The sequence below is a fragment of the Monodelphis domestica genome, chromosome 3 (genome assembly GCF_027887165.1).
Source record: "Monodelphis domestica isolate mMonDom1 chromosome 3, mMonDom1.pri, whole genome shotgun sequence".
NCBI lineage: Eukaryota > Metazoa > Chordata > Mammalia > Didelphimorphia > Didelphidae > Monodelphis > Monodelphis domestica.
The window spans coordinates 446,371,242-446,393,905 of record NC_077229.1 but is presented as its reverse complement, the minus strand read 5'-3'; the positions used below and the strand labels follow the sequence as shown (position 1 = coordinate 446,393,905).

The 22,664-nt window shown below is 37.4% G+C and overlaps 1 protein-coding gene across 3 annotated transcripts in view; it reads left to right on the top strand.

Annotated features, from left to right (window-relative positions):
* FYB1 (FYN binding protein 1) overlaps positions 1 to 22,664 on the top strand; it is a 222,865-nt gene that overhangs the window by 25,252 nt on the left and 174,949 nt on the right. For all 3 annotated transcript variants that reach the window (XM_007487422.3, XM_007487427.2, XM_007487421.2), the window contains one exon: positions 7,195 to 7,244. The gene's annotated coding sequence lies outside the window, so the exon portion shown is untranslated. The remainder of the gene's footprint in view (positions 1 to 7,194; positions 7,245 to 22,664) is intronic.

Sequence of the window (22,664 nt, the reverse complement as noted above, 5' to 3'; positions counted from 1 at the left end):
TCTCTCCTTACTTCCCAACCCTACATTAGAGGCCAACATTTAACATAGATATATGTACATCTTTCTATGGAACCATGTATGCTTTCATATATAAGTTCTTTCTTTGAAAGTGGACATCATTTTCCTTCCTAAGTCTTTAGTTGATCTACCTATTCATATTACTCTAACTAACTTAGCCATTCACAATTGCTTTTTGAACAATATTGCTATTACTGTACACAACATTTTCTTGACTCTGCTTATTTCACTCTGTTATTTTATGCAGGACTTTGCATGTTTTCCTGAAATCAGCCTGCTCATCATTTTTTTTCCTCACTCAGAGAATAGAATTAATTTATTTAGTTTTTTTGAACATTTTATTTAATTAGTCAATTTAGAACATTTTCCCTTGGTTACAAGAATCATATTCTTTCCCTGCCCTCCCCCCATCCCTTCCCATAGCTGTCGAGCAATTCCACTGGATTTTACATGTGTCCTTGCTCATCATTTTTTACATCACGATAGTATTCCATTGCAATTATATTCCGTAACTTATTTAGCCCTTCCCCAATTGATTGACATCACCTCAGTTTCCAGTTTGTTACCAAATATTATCCTGAGAAACTATCCATAGGCTTCATCAAAAGGATCAATAATAAAAAAGGATTAATTCATTTTCCATTCTAAGTTGAGGGTAAAGAACCTTTTTTTCTCCTTTCCTTCCTTCCTTTTTTTTTTTTTGGCAAAAGCTAAAAGGAACTTCAAATAAAAATGAAGAATTCTGACCCTTCTATGCCTTGGGGCAAGAGGAACAGCAAACCTCCTTCCTCAATCCCCATCTTTGTACCACCTTGAGACTCACTTCTTCCCTTACCCTCTCCTCCTGATACTGAGCCCTCTTTCTTTTCAAAACTTCAACATTCATGTATACAAAACCAACTCATATCAAGACGAAAGACATCTTTTTTTCTTTTAATAATCAGTGCTCTGTTATCCATTTGTCCTTCCAGGCATGAATCTTTCATTTTGTCAACTAATTATAAGCCCCTCAAAGATGGGATTCACACCTTCCATTTCCTCTGCATCTTTCCATAGTGCTTTATAGACCTTAGACCAGACCATCAAGGCATTTCTTAGATCATAGAATGAGAGCTGGAAGATATCTGAAGGGATAATCCAATTTATTCTCTGGATAGGTTAGGAGATAGAGGTCTGGAGCCAGGGCTGCACATGTACTACGTGATACGAGAAGTAAGATTTGATCCCAGGTCCTCTGACTCTACGGACCAGGGCTCTTTCCATTATGTTATATTTTGGTTAACTAAAACATGATCATATGAGATACTCAACACCTGATGCAAGCACTGTTTTTCTCAAATTTCATGATTAACTATACTTTTAAGATTCCTAAACTCTAGACCTGAATGGAAAATGCAAATGACACTAGTTAACATAGGGAGTTCAAATTATAAGATGTCTATTATTTAGGAGATTTCATAGGAAGTTGAATGAGATATGTAGAGGCTAAGTGCTTATTTTCCTAGCTAGTTAAGTAAGAAAATCATAGAATCATATACCTAGTAGGTGTCAATGAGCAGGGAGAGGACACCTGGAATTAGAAGCCAGATCTTCTTGATTCTAGTTTTTTTTGATGATTATCTCAGCCCTCTATCCACTGTAGTAGATTACCCTTTAAGGAAATTCATACCAAACTAAAAATATGTGTTATTAAAGTATTAATGTTAACACTGAGGTCAAAATGAAAACACAATTGAATTCTTACTTCAGAAATAAGCCTTTCTTATCTCAAGCTTTTGTACACTAACAGTTATTGTTATTATTTCACAAGGACCTATTATGACAGAAGCAACTACTGGGTACAGAGAGAAGTAAGTGTTCTCCTCTCCCTTACTGTCCACTGGGGATCAAGGAGAGCAACAGACAATCAATCTATTAAAAAAGGTTTATTAAATGCCTACTGCCTGCCACACACTGTGCACTGACTTCTGGAGGGGAAACTCTAGAGAGTTTTCATAGATGGATTCGTGGAAATGAAATGCTTATTCATAAACTTTTATAAAATGACATTGACCAAAAATAATTTCTATTAATATTTTTGGAGGTGGCATGGATGAACCTACCTCAAGTACTTAGGAGCTTTCCCTGTTTCTTAACATTTGGTATGATATTTATAAAGGGTTTTATCATTTCTTGTAATGTTCTATTTGTATGTTTCTTACCAAACATATCTCTTTCATAGTTGATAGACCAAAAAAAAAAAGGAAGGAAACCCTCAAAGTACTGATTAAGGGAGGGAATAATTTAAGACAGAAGTAAGCCTACAGAAATTAAAAAGCATTTATGTAATAATCTCTTACTCCCTAAATCCTGGGAATGCAAATGCAAACTAAAGGAAAGACAACTCCTCCCTCCCAAGGAATGGATGGGGGAAGCCCAGGAAAAGGAGAATCTCTAACTCCTTGATCACCTTCCATCTTCAATGGCTTCCTTTGAATTCTTGAAATTGACAAATAGCCAGAAAGCTTATTCTGCCCTACTTGATACCATTGCAATCCACTGAAAAGATTTTTAAATGGCTTTAAAAGGATCTCGGCAGTCCCTGAAGTCTCTTTCACATTCTATGCCCTCATACATTGCACTAAAGCACTAGAATTGATCCAGACACGCACACATTATAGCAAAGATTCTGCTTTAGGATTTTTCTTAGGGGATATTGTATATATGTTCTTATCCTCAATGGGAGATTCAGAATCATAGAACCGAAGTCAAAGAGACTCAATATTTTGGGGGGTTGTGGACTGCTGTAGCAGGTTGGTAAATATATATAAATATGTAATAAATATAACACACACACATATATATGTATATCTATAAAACATTCCCCCATTAGAATTCATATAGACATACACACACATAGAGAGTATATCTTTATATACCAGCTATATGTGGTACATAGTTGTTTTCATATTGCCTTAATCTATTAATTAGATTGTTAGCTTCTTAAGGACAAGGTCTATTTTTGTCCCCTTTTTGCATATCCAGGGTTTACCACAGCACCTGGCACATAACAAGTGCTTTGTAAATACTTATTGACGTGACTCTTCTTTGCTGCCTTAGGAAGGGGAATACTTTTGGTATCCAAAATACTAATAAGTTCTGTTAGTCATTTTCTCTTAGCCATTGAATCATTGGGATGGAAGTGATCTCAGGAGGTTATCTGGCATTTCAATGTTCATCTATTAAGAAGCAATATGATGTGGGATTCCACTTGATCTAAATCCCTGAATTTAGAGGGAGAGGGTCTGGCTTTTAATTCCTGCTTTTTATTTATTTATTTGTTCATTGGTTTGTTGGTTTGTTTGTTCATTTTTTTTTACCCTTACCTTCCATCTTGGAATCAATACTGTGTATTGCTCCAAGGCAGAAGGGTGGTAAAGGCTAGGCAATGGAGGTCAAATGACTTGCCCAGGGTCACACAGCTGGGAAGTGTCTGAGACTAGATTTGAACCTAGGACCTCCCATCTCTAGGCCTGGCTCTCAATCCACTGAGCTACCCAGCTGCTCCCATTTGTTTGTTTTTTAAAACCCTTACCTTCTGCCTCAGAATCAACATCATGTATTAGTTCCAAGACAAAAGAGCAACAAGAGCTAGGCAATGGGGGTTAAGTGACTTACCCAGGATCATACAGCTAGGAAGTATCTAAGGCCAGATTTAAACCCAGAACTTCCATTACTAGGCTTAGATCACACTTCACTGAACTACCTAGCTGCTCCTCATGCTTTTTATTAATTAGCTGTGTAGCCTTGGAGAAGTCACTTAACCTCTGTCAGTCTCAGTTTATTCATCTGGAAAAATAAGAATAACAAGACCTATTTCTCAGAGTTGTGATGGGGATAAAGTAAAATAATATTTGTAAAGTACTTCGTAACCTTTAAGGTGCTATATAAATACTAGTATTTTTTATAGTTATTATTGTTACTATTATATTCTAGGTACTCTGCTAGGCTCTGAAAAAAAAAACAAAAATGATATTTTATTTATCATCAGACCCTAGTCACCAGATAATGCTTCAACTTCCTATAGTATCCAAAAATCTACCAGGTCGTTTCTCCATTTGTCTGCTTTTGCTGACCAGCTTTTCTCTACCTGGACCAGTACCCTTCACACCAGACCTGAGATCTATATCTCTTTACCTAGATCTTATGGAACTCATGCCCAAATGCCTGGTGAGGTTAATTCATTCATCTTTGTGGACCCTCTAGCCCAACCCAGTTGATTAGTAACTAGCTTGGTACAAATTAGCTGATTTAATCCACTGTATCTCTTGACTACTCTAGACCCCAGAACGTGCTTTAGTTTTATGTTCCATCCAACCATCCTATGCTGGACCCTGTGCTTTCTATCACTCCAGAACAAAACTCCCTTATCTAGTCACCACTTTCCTATCTGGGATCTATCCCTTTTTTAAAAAAAAAATTTATCTCTAGCACTTAGTAGAATACCTAAAAAACAAATGCTTAATAAAAACTTTTCTATTCCTTCATTCATGACACAGTTCCTGTCTCCAAGGAGCTTATATTAGATTGGATGCACATATATACATATATATATCCATTTTTAATTTTTTTCATGATGTATATACATATATAGATATAAATATAAAACATATGAAAACTGTTTTTTAATACAAAGTAAATGTAAAAATAATTTCTGAGTCAAGGGAACTAAGAACTCTAAGAACTCAGGAAAACCCTCCTCATGTAGGAGGTGGCATAATCCTTCTAGGTAGCAAAGGAGGAAAGAGATGGAATGTCTAATATGAATACAGGAAGTTCAGCTGGAATATAGAGTATGTGCTCCAGGGGCTTGGGAGGAGGGGTAGCAACAAAATCTAGAAAGATAGATTGATGCCAGACTGGGAAGGACTTTAGCAGTAAGGGTTCTACTGCAAATACTTGTGACCGTGAACTTCTCAGTTTTAACTCATTGGCTCAAATTTCCTCACTTGTAAAATACAAGTGAAGTCAATGGTCTTTAAGTTCCCTTCTAGCTCTAAATCTATGATCCTATAAATTCCAAATAAAAAGTAGTTTGTATTTTAAAGGCAATAGGGAGTCATTGGAGTGCTGAGAAAGACAAACATGACATTGTCAGTTTGGTACCACTGTGCAGGATAGATTACAGAGGGGAAATTTTCCACTGGATTCAAGTAGCCAAATTAGGAGTCTCTTGTAACAGACCATATGAGAGATGAAAAGATTCTGATTTAGAATAGTTTTGATGAGAACAGAGAAAGTATATGATATATAAGAGATGTTTTGAAATTAGAATTGATAAGCTTTGGCAACTAATTAGATATGGGAAGGGGTGAGAGGGAGTAAAGAGGAAAATATTAATCTGAGATTGTAAATCTGAGTGAACAGAAGAATGGTGGTACCTTAATAGAAATAGAGAAGTTATTTTGTTTCAGACATGTTGATTCTAAGGTGCTTATGGGATATCTACATGGGCATGGCCAACAGGCAATTGGTGATATGGGAATGGAAACCGGGGAGAAAACTGAGGGCCGGAAATGTAGATTGGGGAGTCATCAGAATTGATGATTTATTGAACCAATGAGAGTGAATGAGATCACCAAGAGAGAGTATAGAGGCACAGGAGGACCCATCACAGAGACTTGGGCGACACTCATTCTTAGGAAATAAGACGTGGTTTCAGTTTGCCTATGAAAGAGAAGAAAACTACAAACATAATAGGTAGAAACAGTGGTAGACTCGAAAGTTTTTTTTCACCATGAAGGAAATTTGGACATATTTGTGGGCAAAAAAGAAATGAAGCCAATGGCTAAAGAGCTGTTGAAGATTCAAGAGAGGGTATAACAAACTGGTAAGCTCCCAGAAGAGATAAGAATAAGATCAAGGATATAACTATTGGGTTGACCTTGGTAAGGAGAACCACCTCTCCTCAGAGACAGGATCAGAGGAAAAGAGGGAGATTATCATGGGAAGAAAAGGGAGCCTCACCTTTTTCAGTAAAGTATGAAGTGAGGCCCTTGGCAGAGATGACAGAAGAAAGCGGAGCATGGTGTTTGAGGAGAGAAGGTTAATAATCATGGTAGTAGCAAGTTAAGCTTTAAGATAGCAAAATACTAAAGAGAGAGCAAGGCCATTTCTGCCCAAATATTTGCCTGAACTTTCTCTGCATATCTGGAAAACTCTGCCTTTTCCCCTACTGACGACAGCCTGATTACTTTTTGCTAAGAATCCCTTAGATATTGTTGTGGACTTTATTCATATTTCTTGTTTGTACTTCATTCCTTTCAGTAATGCCTGACTCTTCATGACCCCATTTTGGGGGTTTTCCTGGCAAAAATAGCAAAATGGTTTGCTATTTCCTTCTCTAGTCCATTTGAAAGATGAGGAAACTGAGGCAGAGTCAAGTGACTTGCCAAGGGTCAAACAGCTAGTTAGTGTCTGAGACCAGATTTGAACTCAGAAAGATGAGTTTTCTGGACTTCAGGCCTAGCACTCTGTTCTCTGTGCTGTGAACTGAGTCATGAATAACTAAAACTAGAACAGCAGCTGGGCAGGCTATTATCTAAACAAAAAGCTTCCAAAGATGACTTGGCAAGACTCATCATTAGTATCCCTAGGAATCTCTACCTGAGGGAAAGAGGCAAAATTTTCAACTCAAGATTTTGAAGGAAAATGTCAAAAATTGCAGAATTTAGCTTGGAATCAGGTTGGTCCCAAGGATACTAAAGTATCCAAAACAGGATATTTCCAATACAGTTGTTCAATATCCTCATATGTTTTAAACTTCTAAACCAAACAGATTCAATTCAATCTGATTCAATGAAACAAGTTATCACAGTTATCTGGATGTTGAAAATATTCCCACATATAGAATTGTGCCCTGAGTAGCAAATCTCATCATTCATTAAGTCTTCACAAAACAAATATTGCAAAATTCTGTTAGCTTAAGATCAGTGGGATCCTTAACCAACTTGATGAATAGTCCAACATCTTTTTTTAAACTACAGATTAAGGGGAAGAAGAAAGAAGGGAAACAAGAAAGTAAAAAGTTACTTGATTTTCAATCTTTATTTCTTGCTGTCTTTTCCCTCCTAAAGTTGTTGTTACTATAAACAAATTTCGTTGAATTCAATTTTGTGTTTTAATGTGATTTTTCAGAATGTTCCATGTTGCTGGGTCATCTTCTGAGGAGCCTTTTGGTGTTTCAGGTAGGAAACATTTTATTTAATCATCTACAATATATTAACAAGGTTTCATTTAATATCATAAAAGTAAAATGTCTCACAAACAAAGGCAGCCTTTCTGGAAAGCTTCTCCAGAGAAAAGAAAGTATTTTAAAAAATAGAATACATCAGCAATGGCAGATGCTTAGTGTTCAAAAAGTTGGGGGAAGATTATTGGGATGTATCAGTAAAGAGATCACTGGTCACTGTGGATGGAACAATTTCAGTGGAGGATTAGAATGGAAGCCAGATTTCCAGGAGTTGAGAAAAGAAGAGTAGAGGAAGTAGAGACTCTAAATACAGATCACTTTTTCTAGTAGTCTGGCTATGAAAGGAAGAACAGTATAGAATCATAACTTGTAAAAATGATTGGATCCACTAAAGGTTTTGTTTTTGTTGTTTGTCAGCCTGGAAAAACACAAAACTACCAAAGTGGTTACTCTTTAATAACTCTTTAATCCAGGCAAGGGAGACAAGAGTACTTATGGCCACCACACAGAGTCATGTGCTCACAAACCAATAGGCTTTGAGACTTTGGGAACAATGTCTCTTGAAAAATGCACCTCAAAAGGGGATTCTCCAATGAGCCGAAGAACTTGGGGTCTTATATATCTTTTGGGGAATAAAGAACAGGAAGGACAATTGATTGGCTTACCTAGAGACCAGGAAAGGAGGATTCCAGCCAGAGACTGGACTCTCTGGGAGAGGCTTCTGGATACAATGGGAGAAACTTCTAAGACAAAGAGGTATTTAAGATTAGATTTTATCTACTACTTCTATCTAAGTTGAGATCCTTGGGTACTTTCAGGTTTATTGTTCAATTTTAGGCTAGGATCAATCTGGGATTTCTCTTCTGCCAAGTTCCCAAGGGACAAAGGTAAATTTGGGGGTTCCATAAAACCAGATCATCAATATGCATTCATATATAGTTATTATAGAGGCAACCTAGCATGGTAGATTTAAAAAACCTATCTCGGAGTCAGAATGACCAGGGTTGTACAAGTCCTGCTGTGTGCCCTAAGTAATGGGCTACTCATTACCATCCAGTGCCCCCAGGAAACTTTCTAAGACTATAAATTGAAACCATTGCCTATACACATAGGCAAGGTGTGTTTCTTCACCAGAGAGTCTCCTAAAAAAATGAAATCCAGACTAAAAAATATGTAATGCAAACCTATAGAGTGTGGGGATCCCACTAGACTGTATGCCATGCTGTGACAGAATAATTTCTTTAATTAGTCCCTAAGTCACTTTTAACTCTAAAAAGCTGTTGGCTGTGTGATAGGATGCAGTGGGTTGCATGATATGAGAATAGGAAATTCAACACAGACTTCTGACAATAAGGATATGACCTAGAAACCACAGTGATTTTTTTTTTAGCTCTCTCTGAAAGAAATAGATAAAAAGTGCTGGAAGGTTCAGGATACTGGAAATAAAAATGAATCTCCCAGTTTCCAAGTTATCAGTTAGAATAGACCCCAAGTTAGCAGTCACCAGTTTATGATTACATCATTTTTCCATGTAAACATACCCATTTATTATATGTGTGTATATACATCATTGTTTCCAGAATCATTAATTGGTCATTTCCATGAGCACCTCTTTAACATGCATGGGCATTTTGTCAGTACCATCCCATTTACACATGTTCTTTCTTGAGTTCATGTTTACATGCTACATAGGTTTTTGTTTGAGGTTTGTTTTATTTTCACTAAAGTGGGGAGAAACTAGAGTGTTAGTGTTCTTCTCTATGTGCACCCAGCAAACACCATTTGTCTAAAAGAAGGGTTCTTAGCCTGGGATCTGTCTGCTTTCTTTTTTTTAAACCCTTATCTTCCATCTTGGAATCAATACTGTGTATTGGTTCCAAGGCAGAAGAGTGGTAAGGGTAGGCAATGGGGGTCAAGTGACTTGCCCAGGGTCACACAGCTGGGAAGTGTCTGAGGTCAAATTTGAACCTAGGATCTCAATCCACTGAGCTACCCAGCTGCCCCCTCAACTTGCTTTCTTTAATATTTTAATAAACTATATCAGGAGTATATTGGTAAATGTTTAACTATCAGTTCTTCAGGAGCAAAGTATTTATCCATGACACACTTTTAAATTTAATCTGCATCGTTAACATTTCTTGTTCAGTTTAAACAACAACAAAACAATAAATCAAGCACTTGCCTTTTTCAGAGGCATAAATGTTCACAATCAAAATTTAACATTTGGCTTTTGTGAGTTGACTTGAATTGGTTCCAGCACACCCAATTATATTTAAATATAATCAGTTTCCTCTATTGTTGCATGTATTTAATTTTATACATTTAAATACATTCTTAGATAGGGCTTAAAGGTTTCAGTAGACTTCCCAAAAGATCCTAGCTTTAAAAAGGTCAAGAACCTCCTTTATGGAGTGATGATATGCCTTGGTTCTTATCCTTTCATGGAAAATGAGGGAGAAGGTTCCCCTTTCTCTTTCAGTTCACTCAGATAACAAGTTTCTACTTTGTATTTACTTATCTATGTACATTTTGTACTCCACCTCTCCTCTTACCTTCTCACCCTTGAGGGCTGGGGCTGTTTTGTATTTTTATATTGAGCCAAGCACTGTTTAGCCAGCCCTGTACTTTTGTATTTGTATACTGGGTCTTTATACATAGTAGGTCTATAACAAATATTGTTTGGAATGAATTAACATGTATAAGAACCAGAGATAGCCTGGAGAAAAGACCAGAAGATAATGGAATGTGAAGCATTACCAGATAAGGGATGATGGTGCTATTTTCCAGCTGATAGAATGGGGAGGACAAATGTGAGGAATTTTAAGTTTGCATTAGGATCCTTAGTTACATTAGCGGGTAACTGAAGGAAATCTTGCTGTTTTCCTCTTTAGAGGTCTTAAAAAAAAAAGAATCTGAATCAGAAGAGAAGAAACCCAAAGATAGCAAAACTGTTCCCCCTAGAAGGCAAGGATCATAGGACTTCCATCAGCTTCTTGCAGAGGCCTAGAATTCTTTTTTTTTTTAATTTAATTTAATTTAAAAAAATTTTCCCTGTGGTTACGTGATTCTCATCTCTCTCCCTTCCTTCTTCTTCTCTTCCCTCTTCTTGTAGTTGACAAGCAATTCTACTGGGTTATACATGTATTATTACTCATATCCTATTTCTATGTTATTCGTTTTTGCAATAGAGCAATCTTTTAAAACCAAAACCTCAAATCCTATACCATATAAACAAGTGATAAATCACATGTTTTCTTCTGTGTATCTACTCCCACAGTTCTTTCTCTAGATGTGGACAGCAGTCTTTCTCATAATTCCCTTGGAGCTATCCTGAGTCATTGCATTGCTTTTAGTAGCAAAGTCTATCACATTTGATTGTCCCACAATATTTCAGCTACTGTGTATGATGTTCTCTTGGTTCTGCTCATTTAACTCCACATCAGTTCATGGATATCTTTCCAGTTTCCTAGAAATCAAGCCATTCATCATTCCTTATAGCCTAATAGTATTCCATCACTATCATATACCACAATTTGTTCAGCCATTCCCCAATCAAGGGACATCCCTTCATATTCCAATTTTTTGCCACCACAAAAAGCGCAGCAATAATACATATTTGTATGAACAGGTCCTTTCCCATTTTTAAAAATCTCTTTGTAATACAAACCTAGTATTGCTGAATATGTATTCTTTTAAAGCCCTTTGAGCATAATTCCAAATTACCTTCCAGAATGGTTAGATTAATTCACAACACCACCAGCAATGTTTTAGAGTCCCAATTTTGCCACATTCCCTCCAACATTTATTATTTTCCTTTACTGCCATATTAGAGGCTCATTCTGGGACTCAGAGGAAGGCAACAGAGCCTCAGAGTTGTTCAGTCACCTCAGTTATGCCAGATTCTTTGTGATTTCATTTATGGTTTTCTTGGTAAAGATACTGGAATGGTTTGCCATTTCCTTTTTCAGCTCATTTTACAGATGAGGAAACTGAGGTAAATAGGGTTAAATGACTTATCCAGGGTCACAGAGCTGGTTAAGAGTCTGAGGCCAGATTTAAACTCTGGAAGATGAGTCTTCCTGACTCCACTGCTCCACCTGTCTACTTAAAGAGGAATGCCTAAGTTCATAAGCATGAGTACAATACATAACATGTCTACTATCTCCCCCCAATAGTATTTTTTTCTCATTTAAAAAAATTGTTATTTTGAAGTTTTGTTAATTTTTAAAAATGTATTTAGTTAAATTTTAGTTTTTTTTTACATTTGAGTCATCAATAAATGTGTGCCCTAAAAAATAATAATCCTTGGTTCATACTCTAATAATATATACTTATGTCGAATAATATATGCCTTTATGGTATGTATCAATATACAACTTTCCAGGTATGATCTATCACTGGATAATTTCTCATAGATTTACTAGATAGAAAGATCAACAGGATTCCCTGACCTACTCTGTTATAAATTATTAATCTATTGCCACATTGGTCAGCCAGTTCTTTAATTAATTAATCAATATTTATGAAACACCTACTATGTGCCAGGCTCCATTCTAAATGCCGGAGATACAAAAAGAGGCAAAAGATAGCCCTGAGCTTTAGAAATGTATAATGTAACAGCGAGATTACATGTAAGCAAATATAGTGGAAATAATTAAAATGTAAATTACTGGAATTAAGAGGCATATTATTTAATAGCAATCAGAATTCTCAAGAAATGATCTATAACTAAAACACAAGTTGGTTGAAATGAAAACCATTCAGTGCAGCATGTTGGGTTTTTAAAATTCAGGGACCTGGGAGTGAAATTAGAGAATTTGCTATCCATGTAGAACTGCTAGGTGTACAATTTGTGGTCAGAGTCTCCTATGATACCTGTTTTATCTCCACCCTCACCTCTTCCAAGAAGCTTTCTCTGATTTCTCCCAACTGGCAGTGGTACCTTCCTTCCATCTCCAGTTGATCACCTGTCCTGTTTTATTCTCCACTCTTGAAATGTTCACCCTTGAGAGTCAGTTCCATTTCATTCCATCTCTGTATCCACTGACTACTGTAGATAGTGCCTTACTACTTTAAACCAGTTTTGATGAAATGGAGGTTGGAGGAGGAGGAACAAAAAAAGATGAGGGACTTTTTTAGGAAAAGTAATGCTTCTCTCAACTTTTCAGGTTGACCACATTTCCAGCCTTTTCCACCTAAAGTTTCCACTTATGCTTTAGAACATGAATCTTTTAGCCAAGAGTTCATGAATTCATCTTAAAAACGATTTCAAAAACTGTATTTCAGTATAATTGGTTTCCTTTGTAAAACTATGTATGCTATTTTGGTGCATTTAAAATATTATTCTGACTTCTGTTTTAGAGGAAAATAGAGGAGATAGAGAAAGGGAAAGGGGAAGAGAATAGAAAGTGAAATAAACTTCATTAAGTGTGTATAAATACTCCCCCCCCAAGACCTGAATTCAAATATAACCCCAGGTACTTACTAGCACCCTGGGCAACTCTCTTAATCCTGTTTGCCTCAGTTTCCTCATCTTAAAAATGAGCTGGAAAAGGAAATGGCAATTCACTTCAGTATCTTTGCCAAGAAAACCCCTAAAAGGGGTAAAGAAAAGTGGGAACTGCCTAAAACAACTGAAGAATAATCACAAATACCCCCAGAGCTAGGGAGTGAAATGATAGCTGCCATGTACTCCTTCCCTCCCTCAAGCTCAAGCTCTACAGAAGACAGGGATTTAGGTAGTGGGGCTCTTAAAAGATAAGCTGTGGATGTCTGGGGTGAATTCTTGCTCACATGATCCTGGGCTGGTGCCCACACAAATCTATCACAACCTCTCACAAAATGAGGTTTTCACCCTTTGAAAAGACCTGTGTGGAGTGGAATAACACACGAATTTCTCACTCCACACAGTTTCCAAGGCTAGAGTCGGATGCCTGGCAGATAGATACTTCCCTGAGGTTTTCATTTCTGCCCTTCTCAAGAACCTTAGTTGTTCATTAATTTAAAGTGGAATTTGCAACAATCCTTATTTTCCCTGGAGCAGCTGAGCTGCACTAGAGAAGATTCCCAACAGGCAGCTGACTTCTTTTGTTGTTGCTCAGGTAATAATCCCTTGTTTGAATATTTTACAAGGCCACAGAGCCTTCACTGTCTCCACCCAGCTTATTTTCACACAATGGCTGTACTGTCTATTCTCTTCTGCAGAAGGCTGGGAGCCTTGGCTTGGCACACAAAAATATTTTCAAACAAATTGGTCTTTAGTTTAATTAAATATACCAGAGTTGGCAGAAGTACAGCTTGGGGATTTTTCTCCCCTATGCATCATCATTCATTCCTACAGCAAGGTAAGGGGTAGGAGAGCAATTCTGAGACTTGAGAGGGAAGTCCCACTTTTTCCAGGTTGGGTACCCACCCTTCTTAACCTACTACGCTTTGTCTTCATTGTTTACTCCATTTTCTCCTTTTCTTAAATGTTATTGGAGGTGCTTTCCCAGTCTTTGTCCTTGACTCCTCTTCTCTCTTCTAATCCATTTTGTCAGAAAGTCCATTGGCACTCATGGAGTAAATACTTTCTTCCCAAATTTCATTAGAGCATTTTCCTGCATTGCTCCTACCCACCTCACCCCCATCATATTCTATCTCATTTCATACGTATTCATACAACTCCATATCAGCCTTTTAAGGACTGTTATCTTTGTAAACGCACATGCCTGTACACACAGGTACAATTTGGAACACAGTATGTTTTTAAAATATTAAATTCAGTGGCTTCAGATATCACATTATAGAATCTTAAGCAATGTAAAGAACCATAAAGGTTATTTAGTTCTTCAGACAGGAAATGAATGGTCTCAGTAAAGGGAAGCTCCTAACAGAGGAAGAAGCTTTGGTTAACATCTTTGACAGATGGCCATCTAGCCCCATCAAAGCACCTGTTCCACACTTCATACCCCAGCTTCTTCATATCCTTTCAAGCTAAAGATCTCAACTCTTCCTGGAAAAAATAGAAACCATTCCTTAAGAGCCCCTTCTTTTCCCTTTCTCCTAATTTTACATCATCTGACATAATTCATCTCTGATGTCTCTGGAAATAGAGGGTCTTTCTTGCTATAGCTAACCCCACATATGTATCCTTGACCTCATCTCTGCTGGTCGTCTTCTTCTTCTTCTTCTTCTTCTTCTTCTTCTTCTTCTCCTTCTCCTTCTCCTTCTCCTTCTCCTTCTCCTTCTCCTTCTCCTTCTCCTTCTCCTTCTCCTTCTCCTTCTCCTTCTCCTTCTCCTTCTCCTTCTCCTTCTCCTTCTCCTTCTCCTTCTCCTTCTCCTTCTCCTTCTTCTTTTTTATTTGCTGGTCTTAAGAAGATTGTGACCACTATCATCTGAGTCTCTCTAATCTTCTATCTCTCCCTATTTATGGATTCCTTTTCTGCTCCCTTCCAAAGCACTTATGCCTCACCCATTCTTAGACAACAAAAACCCTCACTAGATCCTACCATCCTACGACCTGTTGTCCAATATCTCTTCTTCCCTTCTTATAAATTTCCTTTTTATAAAATTTTGTTTTTATTATCATGCAAAAAACACTTCCACATTGATCATTGTTGTAAGTGCACACTCATATAAAACCAAATCCCCAGAATAAAACCCTAAATACACTGATGCTAAAGATAATATCAACCTGGAAAAACACAGAACCTTTAAAGTAGTTAGCAAAACCAAATCTTTAATTAGGAAAGAGGCAGGTCCTTAAATATCCACCTTCACACAAAGTCAAGTCCTAAATACCACACAGAGTAAAACCTGGGTGCTCTGGGGACAGTGTCTCTGAGAGGATCACCTCTGCTAGATGATTCTCCAAAGAATAACCGAACATAGGGATCTTATATACCTTTTGGGGAATTAGGCACATCAAACATACACTGACAGTTTACAGGCAGGCTTGGGAAAGAAGCTGTAGCTAGAGGCTAGGGGATCAGGAAGTGGCCTAACTTACAATGGGTACAAAAAGGATGGTCCAACCAGGAATCCATCTTCTTGGGAAAGAATCTCTGATACAATGGGGGAAACTTCTTTTCTTTTTTTTTTATTTAAATTAATTTATTTAGTTAGTTTAGAGCATTATTCCTTGGTTACAAGAATCATATTATTTCCCTCCCTCCCTTCCCCCCACCCTTCCAGTAGCTGATGCCCAATTCCACTGGGTATTACATGTGTCCTTGATCAGAACCTACTTCATGTTGATGTTTGCACTAGGATGTTCATTCAGAGTCTACATCCTTAGTCATATCCCAATGGGGGAAACTTCTAAGACAAAAAGGGTGATTGAGGACTTGAGCATTTCTATTACTCCTATTCAAGACACTTAATGGGTGCTGGGAGATCCTTTATTCAGTCTAATTTCAACCAAAGACAGTTTGGAACTTCCCTTAAAAACAAGTTCTCAAGGGAAAGGGCAAACTTGGGGCTTGCAGAATTCACATTTTAACAATAATATGCTTTGATCTGTATCCATCCAAGTCCAACAGTTTTTGTCTTGTCTTTCTGGATTGACATTGCTGAGAGTAGCCAAGTTTTCACAATTAATCATCCTACAATATTGCTGTTACTGTGTACAATGTTCTCCTGGTTCTGTTTATTTTGCTCTGTATCAATTCATGTAGATTTTTCCAGCTTTTTCTGAAATCATCAGATAAGTCTTTTGAAAAAATTGCATATGCCTGGTGCCTCCATTAGCAGCTTTTAATTGATACATAGCAAACATTTATATAGCCCTTTTAAGAAATGCAAAGCACATTAGAGATAATTTATCATTTTTAATTAAAAATGTCCTCTCCTCACTCTCCTTTTTTTGACTGAATAAATTTTAATATTTTGTTTTTTACCAATTACATGTAGAGACAGTTTTTAACATTTGTTTTCTCACATTTTGGGTTCCCAGTTCTCTATCTCCCTTCCTTATTGAGATGTGAAGCAATTTGATATAGGTTATGCATGTGTTATCATGCAATACATATTTCCCTAAATATTCACTCATTCTTTTCTAAACTTTCTACAATTTGGCTTCTGACTACATCATTTGATTAAAATTGCTCTCTTCAAAATTATGAATGATGGCTTCAATAAAAATCTAATGGCTTCTTCTCAGTTCCTATCTTTCTTGACTTCTGTGCAACATATGACTCTGTTCTTTTCCTTGGATACTCTCTGACATTGAACTTTTTTTAGTATTCCTCTCTGATTGGTGGCTTCTCAGTACTCTTTACTAGAATTTCATCCATGGAATGCTAACTAGCTATGGATATTCCCAAGGCTCTCTCCTGTGCATTCTTATTTTCTCACTCTATGCTATTTCATTTGGTGGTCTTATCAGTTACCATGAGTTCAATGATCGTCTCTATACAAATGATTCCCAAATCTATATAATTGTGTTATTCAGTCATTTCAGTTGTGTTTGACACTTTGTTACACCATTTGGGGTTTTCTTGGTAGAGATATTGGAGTAGTTTGCCATTTCCTTCTCCAGATCATTTTACAGATGAGGAAATTGAGGCAAACAGGATTAAGTGACTTACCCAGAATCAGACAGCTAGGTCAGGTTTAAACTCAGGTCTTCTTGACCCCAAGCCTTACTCTCTCTATACTATGCCACTTAGAGGCCTTTAATCTATATATAGTGAGCATTTATATAGTCCTTTTAAGAAATGCAAAGCACTTTAGAAATATCCTTATTCTATCATTTAAAAAAATTTAAAACCCTTACCTTGTGTTTTGGAATCAATACTGTGCAGTGATTCCAAGGCAGAAGAGTGATAGTAATGGGATAAGTAATGGGATTAAATGACTTACCCAGGATCATATAACTAGCAAGTGTCTGAGGTCAGATTTGAACCCAGGACCTCCTGTCTCTGGGCCTGGCTCTCAAAACACTGAACCACTTAGCTTCCTCCTGTCTTATTTTATCTTCACAGTAACCCTGAGAGGGATTTGCTACTATATTCCTATTTTATAGTGAGACAGAAAGGGATTAAATGACTTTCCCAAAGTTACCCAACTAGTTAAAGAGTCTGAGTCCAAATTTAAATTTAGATCTTTCTGACTCAAGTCTAGCCTTCTAGTCATTTTTCAACTTCTCTTTTGAGGTCCAGTTCCCCATATCCAAATGCCTTTCAACATTTCTAACTGGATTTCCAATAGGTCTCTTAAACTCAGAACTCACAAAACAGAATTGATTATCTTCCCCCCAAGACTCATCCCTATTTATAACTTCCTATTGCTGGTAAGAATACCACATTCTTCTCAGGCACCAGTTCTAAGCTTATAACTTCAGTTTTATCCTTGACTTCTCACTTGCATTCACACAGTATATCCAACCAGTTTCCAAATCTTTTTTGGCTCAACATATCTCTATTTCTATCTCTATCTATCTGTCTGTCTGTCTATTTATCTATCTATCTGTCTATCTATCTATCTGTTTATCATCTATCTAACATCTATATATTTATCTATCTATCATCTACCTACCTATCTATCTATCTATCTATCTATCTATCTATCTATCTATCTCTCTATCTCTCTATCTCTCTATCTATCTACTGTGAGATTTAAAATGGTTGAGGTCTTAAACTGTAGTGATTAAAATAGTGGAAGATATAAATTGTGATAGATATAAGAGAGGGTGAGCAAATTTGACTACAGAAATATGTTTCACTACAGTGTCTTGGGTTTTAAAATCAAATATAAGGTGGTCACCAGGGAAATATTCCCAATTATTCAAATACCCAAGTCAATTGGGTTTTATAGAGATTTTTAATTAACAATACAATGAGTAATCAAAGAAGGAGAGAGAGAGTAAGAAAAGAATCAGTTTTTTTAACACTCACCACAAGGTCTGACTAAACAAGGATTCTAGTAACACCAGGCCAGCGTCCTTCCTCAAAGAGTCTTCCAGCCAGAGATTGTTTCAAAGGGCCTCTCTCAAGCGCCTCCAGAGCTCCTACCCCAGAGGGACAGAGCCCCTCAGAGGAGCTCCTCAAGGAGCTCTCCTTCAGAATGAGAGTCAGAAATCGAGATCTCCTCCGAATGAGTCTTCTCAAAATGAGCTCCCTCAGAATCAGATCCAGCTCTTCTCTGAGCTCTTATTTTTAAGGGCAAAATCTCCTATGTCACCTCCCCTAAGTCCTTACATCTACCAATCACTGTACATGTTTCTAAAGGACCGCCCATTTTGAATTCACAGCTGAGTAGTTTTAATCTCTTTAGTAAGTCAGAAAAAAATGCTGCTGTGTCAACAAATTTCATTAAGAAAAAACCTCTGAATAAGTTATCACCCTTTTAGGTTTAAGTAGTTTACAAGTTGCCCCACCTTTATAGGTACTTATTATCCCATTGTATCAATTCTAAAATAGTCATGACTCAAAGAACTTCCTGTCCTTTACATAAGCATGGGTCAAAGCACTTTTCATTGTTCTCAAGGAGCTCTCTGTCCTAAAGCAGTCTTAAGTAGGGTGGAGTAGGGATATTCCCAAGGCAAGGAGCCCTCACATTTAAGTAGAATTCTCACTATCTGCTAGGGAATTTTTTAAAGTAGAAGATTCCCCAATGGGGGAAACCCCTAACATTCATAAGTCTGAGAAATTTTGAGGTTTACACTACCTACCTGTCTGTCTCCTTCTCTCCACTCACACAACCATGATCCTACTTTATCCCTTCATTTTTGTCTAGCATGCTGCAATAGTCTCTCAATTGACTTCCCTGCCATTATTTTCTCCCCTCTCCAAACCATTCTCTAAACAGCTGATAAAGTAATTTTCCTAAAGTGTAGGTCTGACTTTATCATCCCTCTATTATGCAAATTCTAATTCCTATATTTGATATTCAAAGCCATTCAGAATCTGGTCCCTCCCCATCTTTCCAAGATTCTTCCACTTTGCTCTCCTTTACACATTCTATAATCTAGTAATACTGGCCTATTTGCTGTTCCTTACACATGATTCTCTGTCGCCCATCTCCATGTCTTTATGCTGGCTATTCTCCCTGCCTAGGATGTTCACCTTTATCTCTTAGAATACTGAAATGAAATGATGCCTTCCATGGGAGGTCTCTCTCTTTGTCTCTAGCTACCATCGCCTTCCCCTCTAAGAGATACATACTCCGTATGTATCCTATATATATCTGTTTATGGATATATTGTCTCCTGAGTGCATAGATTGTTTGTGCTTTCTCTTTGTTTTTTCAACAACTATCTCAGTTAATAAGTGCTTCATAAATTCTTGTTGCTTCATTAATTGAGCTACTTTGTGACCCAAGCTATTCCTTTCTTGCACAGCTCTAATAGTTAAAAAATTTAACTATAACACAATGAACATTTACTTAGTATTTACTATTTGCCAGGCTTTAGGAATACAAATATTAGTAAAAAGAAAGATAGTTCCTACCCTCAAGGAGCTTATATTCTAATGAGAGAAGACAACACGTAAAAGAAAGCCAGAAATGAGTATATATATATATATATATATATATCCATCCCTTTTTTGGGGGGGGGGGAGCTGAAGAGTCAAAAGTGGAGCCCATGGAGGAATGAATATGGCTCAACTTGGCATTTTCCAGAAAAAAATGGAGGCTCCAATAGGAACTGACCAATCATAGAAAGGGCTAGGGCACAATGATCTTCCAAAAGAGAAGGATGCTGGGTTCTGTTAGAGAAAGAAGTCATGCATTTATATATGCAACCAGAGTGACCTATTACAGAAGAGGTTCAGTTTTTGAAGAGACCTTTGAAGGTCAATAATAATTCAGTAATGACTGATGTTTGCCCTATACTTAGGCTCATGTTCTGTGAATAGATGGATTTGGTTTGTTCCTAAATCTCCTCTAGGTGGCCTCAGTTCCTTTAGTAGCACTAAGCAAACAAGATAAGAACAATGTAATTGTTTATTACACACAGAAAATTACACAGAAAATACAAAAATAAAAATACAAAAAATAAAAAACCCTCATTGTTGCCCATAAGTAGTCCAGAAGATTTTGCCCTACTGTGGGTCCCACCTCTGAACTCCAGGCTCTAACTCTCATTGTCACCCTGTGGTTAAGAGCCCCTCCTACCTCTGTTTCTTAGAGAATCACCCACCACTTTGATGAGTCTTACTTTCCCCACACTCACCCCCAGACATATTACACCACTTTGAAGCTGAGGTCCATCCAACTAAGGAAAACTCAATGTCCTTGGGAATTAGCTCCTCTACTGGATCTATATAGTTCATATGCCACATAGGACCAGTGAAGAGCAAGGTCCAAATTTACCCCTCCTTATTGTGATTCTTGGCCCTTAATGCTCTTGAGTTCTAGCCCATGGGGTCTTCCTTGTGGTCAATCTCTGTCTAAATAAACTCTGTCACTCTAATGTGTGACATGGGTTCATAGAACAACAGAGTTAGAGCTAGAGAAGATCTTGGAGGCCATAGAATCCAACTCCCTTCATATGAGGAAACCGAGGCACAGACAGGGTAAGTAACTTGCCTAGGGTAATGGGATTTGAACTCAGGTCTTCCTGACTTCCAATTCCAGTTTTATTGTCTACTCTTCCCTGACGCCCAACTCTAGCACTCTTGTCTACTCTTCCTAACATCTAAGTGTTATGTTTCCTTCACTAAGTCCAGTATCCTTGTCTATTCTTCCTGACTCCCAAATCCAGTATTCAGTTGATCATAGAACTGTGCAAAATTTTGACTTGTGAACAGCTTGAAGTCTCTTCTATACAGACTTTGAAGCCTGGTTATTCTGCTGCTGTCTCTGCCTTCATATTGCCTTTATACTTCCTGCTTCATGCCTCCTGTTTCCTGAGCAGAGTTAATAATAGCTCCTTTGCTATGAGATAGCTTGGGATAAAAAGCCTCAGAGCCACATTTTAAGCTATTTTATGATGTATAGCTCTGAGCTGCTGTCTCATGTTGTAAAGACAAGGTGGAGAGAGAGAGACAGAGACAGAGACAGAGACAGAGAGCGAGAGAGAGCTCAGCTTCGTACTGAGCCTTTTGAAGCTGGGGGAAAAGAAACCATACTTCCTTTCCATTCACCCTTCCAACAAACATCCACTCCTTCACTCCAGAATCTGGGGCCAGATACTACAAATAACCAGGCTTGAAGGATCCAAAAGCAGTCAATAGAAACATGACAACAATAGAATTGCCAGCCTCTGCCAATAGATCAGCTGCAATGATGAAGGTTCACAGCTCCGTAAAATGACACTGAGCTGAAATCTGTCTTGGAGGTAACCTTAGCTTTGCCCTCTTTCTCTTAAATGTCTATTTCTTTCTCCACATGACAGTCCTAATACTTATAGATAGCTACCTTGTCCCCTCTAATTCTGTCCTCTAAACTAAACATAGTTTAACTAAACCTAGTTCTCTCTTATGAGATATGATCTCCAGATCTTTCACTCGCTGATATCTCCCCTGTAATTATTCCTAGTCGGCAATGTATATTTTTAAATGTTGTTGTTCATTTGTTTTTGGTCATGTCCAACTATTTTGATCATATCCTGACCACATTTGAGGTTTTCTTGGCAAAGATATTGAAGTGCTTTTCCATTTCCTTCTCCAGTTCTTTTTGCAGATGAAGAAACAGGCAGAGAGGGTTAAGTCACCTGCCAAGGGTCATACATCTAGGAAGTGTCTGAGGTCAGGTTTGAACTAAAAAAGATGAATCTTCCTGACTCCAGGCCTGGTACTATCCACTATGCCACCTAGCTGGCCTGAATATGCCCTCCTCCTGCCCTCCAAAAAAAAGATATTAAACATACTTCTGTGGAGATGGTCTGAGAAATAGTATAATAAAGTTTACTTCTCTCGCTTTGGGTATAAAATTATTATTAACGAAGGCTGTTTGCATTAACTTTTTAAATAAGTCACCCTTCATTACTCAATTGACTCTGAATTTGTAACCAACCAAAGCGTCTAGAACTTTTCAAAATGAATTGTGTTAAGTCAAGTCTTCACTCTAAATGATCACCCTACTGCAAATAATAATATGGAAATAGGTCTTGATCAATGATACATGTAAAACCCAGTTGAATTGCTCATTGACTACGAAAGGGGGGAGGGAAAGAGCACAAATCATGTAACCATGAAAAAATATTGTTAATTAATTAAATAAATACAGAAAAACAAACCCCCAAGTCTTCACCATCTTATATTTATATGCAGTTTGTTTGTTTTTCTTGGGGGAGAGAGAAAAGGGGCAGGAAACTGTTTTGGACTCTTTATTCAAGCCAGTCAAATCTCTTTTTCTCTTGTTGCTGTCTTCCAAATTTTATCCATACTAGCTTTCTGTTGTTTGTAGATAAAGCAATATTTCCAATGCTTGTTATCTCTCTATTTTAACAGGACTTTGTCTGATGCCCAGATCTCCTAAGATGGAGACA